Source organism: Phasianus colchicus, chromosome 2, assembly GCF_987193195.1.
Source record: "Phasianus colchicus chromosome 2, bPhaCol1.hap1.1, whole genome shotgun sequence".
Classification (NCBI taxonomy): domain Eukaryota; kingdom Metazoa; phylum Chordata; class Aves; order Galliformes; family Phasianidae; genus Phasianus; species Phasianus colchicus.
This window is the reverse complement of record NC_143437.1, coordinates 64,958,683-64,962,487: the sequence shown is the minus strand read 5'-3', so window position 1 is coordinate 64,962,487 and position 3,805 is coordinate 64,958,683. Positions and strand designations below refer to the sequence as shown.

Below are 3,805 nucleotides of genomic sequence, written 5' to 3'. Positions count from 1 at the left end.
GGCATGACTCTATTTCAAATATCTTGTAGTAGATCATATTCAATTAAGCATGTTCACTTTAATAGTATTTTTCATGCTACAATATTTACTTATAACATATTTGATCCTTTTATTACTTTAAACAAGGGGGAAAGGCCTACTCATTGATTCAAGCACTATGTATGTTTTCTGCAAGGCAAGTCTAAAAGGACCATGATAAATGTGCATATGAATATCTTCAGACACAGGACAGTCTGTCCTGTTTTGGGTTGAACAAATCATCAATTTGGTTTTGTTCTGCTGGTTGCAAAGATAAAATCAGGGCTGATTTTTTGTTATAAATCCTTGCTTTATAGAATTGGATCTCTTTTTATTGAAACATTTCTTCCAACCAACTTCATGGGGAAGTTAAACTAACATTTTAAAAGACAGCCATTTTGACTTTCTATCTGACATCTTGGTTATTATTTAACAAAATGGCATGCTTTTCTACTAAGCTAGTGGAATAGTTTATAAAGATAAATTTGAACAAAACAAATGATGAAAATTGTTTTGATTCAAATTTAAACATATAAACCATTTTTCTCATCTTGAATAGAAAACAAGATAATAATTATATTCTAGGTAAGTTTTTCCAGGTGTCTAAAAGAACTTAAGCCATTTTCAACTCATTACTTCCTCTCAGATATGTCAGGTGAAACCTTCAGGAATAATCCTAGAATAGACCCATAAACTACTTTTCAAATACTATATGCATGAAACTACATGAACTTGAAACTTCTTATGGGATATGCCTGTATGTCATCCCCAACAATTTCATTTCCAGGATTAAGAAAGGATAAGTAAATCTGGTAGCTTTGCAGTGAAAATTCTTATAGTATCAGAAGAGAAATATGAAGCAACTTGAATAATGGAGAACCTCATGTAATTGAAAGTAAGAATACACATCTTAACGTGTAGCATAACTTTACTGCTTGTCAGGTATCACTCACAAGCAAAACAGCATATCTTGGGCTAAATCAGAATTGCTTTAACAATCTATTATTTCTCTCTGTAGTAAACTTCAAGCAGAGTAGTTCATGGGTGAGTCAGTGTAGGCCATCATTTGACAGCTACATTTTGTGCTTTGTAAATGAGTCTGTTTCAATTTAGTTTTCTTACATCCTAATTATTTCTTATATCTAGCATACTCCCTTGAAATGGAAATTTATCTGACAGCCATACACTAAATTCCTTCCGTGTTCTTCTATGAACATACATTCACACAAAAGGATAAAACAAAAATCATACTCCATAGTAAGGCAAGTTTTTCCTTCTACTACCTGCATTTGTACTGCTCAGTTACATTTCTTTCTAAATATGCATTTATGCTTCTTATGTAAATTACAAACACAATGTATAAAATATTCAATATATTATATATATCTTATGTATTTAAAATGTATTTACTAATAATGAAAGGGTTGAATATACAAAAATACATTCATAAACCTATTCCAGCAAAAAGAATTCTTAATTTAACATTTATTTCACAACTCCCCTGACTCCTTCAAGAGTTCAACTTTTTGTTTAGGAAAAATTTTCCATCATCACAAATTTATCCATTTTATTTCACCATGCAAATGTACTGAGTAAGTGTCATCTATTTTTCATATGACTTTCACTAAGAAGGAGCAAATATTTTGTAAGTTTATTTCTTAAAACAATTAGAGGATTGTTCAGAGTGATCTCATCTAAGCAATAACTTTATATATACCTTTTATGGGTTTTGTTTAAAGACTGGTTGTTATATTCATTTGGTGCTATCTTTGTAAAACCATTTGGAGCTTTTACTCTTTGATTATTAATTAAATTAATTTCACCAATTCTCACTTAAATTATTCATAAACAATTTAAGTTTCTGTATCTTTGTGTCACTATTAATTTTTAGTATTTCTCCTACTTTGTTCTCGTGTTATATTTTAGTAGAATGAAATGCTGTAAGTATTAAATACTGTAAAAATTCTGTACCAGCTGAGGCTCATAAGGAGCATAACATCTGTAGCTAATGGTGTAATTGGACAAGCCCAGAATCTCTTTTTTGGATCATACTTAAATGTTTACTAAAATACTGGCATCAGGATGATGAAACATGAAATCTCTTTTAAATTAACAAAGTTCAAATTACTTTTTCAAGGAGATGTATTCTGTGTTTTTTTCAGGTAGGGTTTTTAAAATTCTTTTATCAACCTCTTTCATTAAAAATTAATTAATAAGCCTTTTTCCTCAATACTGATCTATGAATCCAAATTTGTAGCTTTATACAGCAAATAAAGTAGTGGGAATTGATCTAGCTTTGGAAATGTTTATTTGTCTAAACTTGGACTAGCATTTTTATTTTGTAATCTCACTTAGATTTTCAAACAAAACGAACTGTATTCAGGCCAAGTGTGGTCTAAGATATGTGTACAGAATGGACTGATTTTAAAAAGAGGGAGTGACAACTCTGTGTTCCTCTCCTTGCCATAGGATGTCTCACTACTTAGCATGTTAAAATTTCTGAAACAAGATCTTGACCAGTGATCCTTAATATGCTGAACATTTTTATCTCAAAAACTTTATGAATTGAAACAGATGAGGAGCAAGGAAAAAGGCACAGAGATGTATTAAAAAAAAAATAATAATAATAATAATAATTGAAATAACTTTTTCTACTGGAATAGAGATTTTACTTTAGAAGTATTTCTTCAGTGGTTAACAGATTTTATAAATTTGTTACATCCCAGGATGGATAATGATTCCTGAGACTTCTCAGAACTGCAAGCCAGAGGATAATGTACATTCAGCAGTGGAGAACACAGACATGAGGTTGGAGTACAATTTTTAACACTTTTATCTTCTTTATTTAGTATTTCAAATGGCAATCAAAAATATTTCTAATTTCAGTGTATTTTTTAATTATTATTTTCAGATATATTCTACTTTGACAACAACAGCAACAAACCCATAAAAGGAAGAAGATCTTGGGAGAAGAGAATAGAACTATCATCATATTGAATCCTAAAGTTGGTGTCTAAGATTTTTCATGAAAACCAATCAGTCTAGATGGCAGAATGATAAGACCAGCTTATTTTCCTGTTTGGAATCTATGTTCTTGACTGAAACTCACTAACAAACCATATCACTGTTCTACTGGGCTCTTAATCCAAAGCCAAAACTAAGAATGAAGCCCTTGATATTACAAAAATCCAGAAACGTGTTCTGAATATGACTTTTCATCACAATCTGTAAGCCAGCGTTACACAAAAGATACAAATTCTTCTGATTGCTGCATGTCTTCTGGAAGGTCTCTAAAGCTGGCTCATACAAATTTACAACTACAGTGCGTCTGAATAGGCAAAGAATTTTTTTTTTTTTCTATTAGTTTTACAAAGAAATACTGAATTTTATTTGTTGTTATTAGTAGGATTTATGGCATAGTCTCTAAAAAATGCATTAATATTTACATAACTCCACATGTACATTCTCAGTTCACTATATTTTAAGCAGTTTTATCATTTGTTTACAAAGAAGTAAAAACATAAACAATCTCAGAAATTTATAAGAAGGCTTCTGGACAAATTTCATAGAATGAGTGATCACACAGGTTTAGATTTGATAAAGTTTCTTATCTCTTTTGTAAGATGTCGCTTGTACGCACCATCTGCAACTTAGAAGACTCAGCTTGTAATTACAGCCACGCACCAAAAGTTGCTGACTCTGGTTTTGAAATATTCCATCAGCCTTCTGGAGACAAGAAATAACACAGAATAACTTAGCTGGTCTGCATTATGGATTGTGAATTGTT

The 3,805-nt window shown here is 30.8% G+C and overlaps 1 long non-coding RNA gene across 1 annotated transcript; it reads left to right on the top strand.

Annotated features, from left to right (window-relative positions):
• The first annotated feature begins 2,120 nt into the window (after positions 1–2,120).
• Positions 2,121–3,313, top strand: LOC149919072 (uncharacterized). The gene is made up of 3 exons (XR_016464755.1): positions 2,121–2,180; positions 2,745–2,826; positions 2,930–3,313. It is a non-coding gene; the product is annotated as an uncharacterized LOC149919072 (long non-coding RNA).
• Positions 3,314–3,805: the final 492 nt, after the last annotated feature.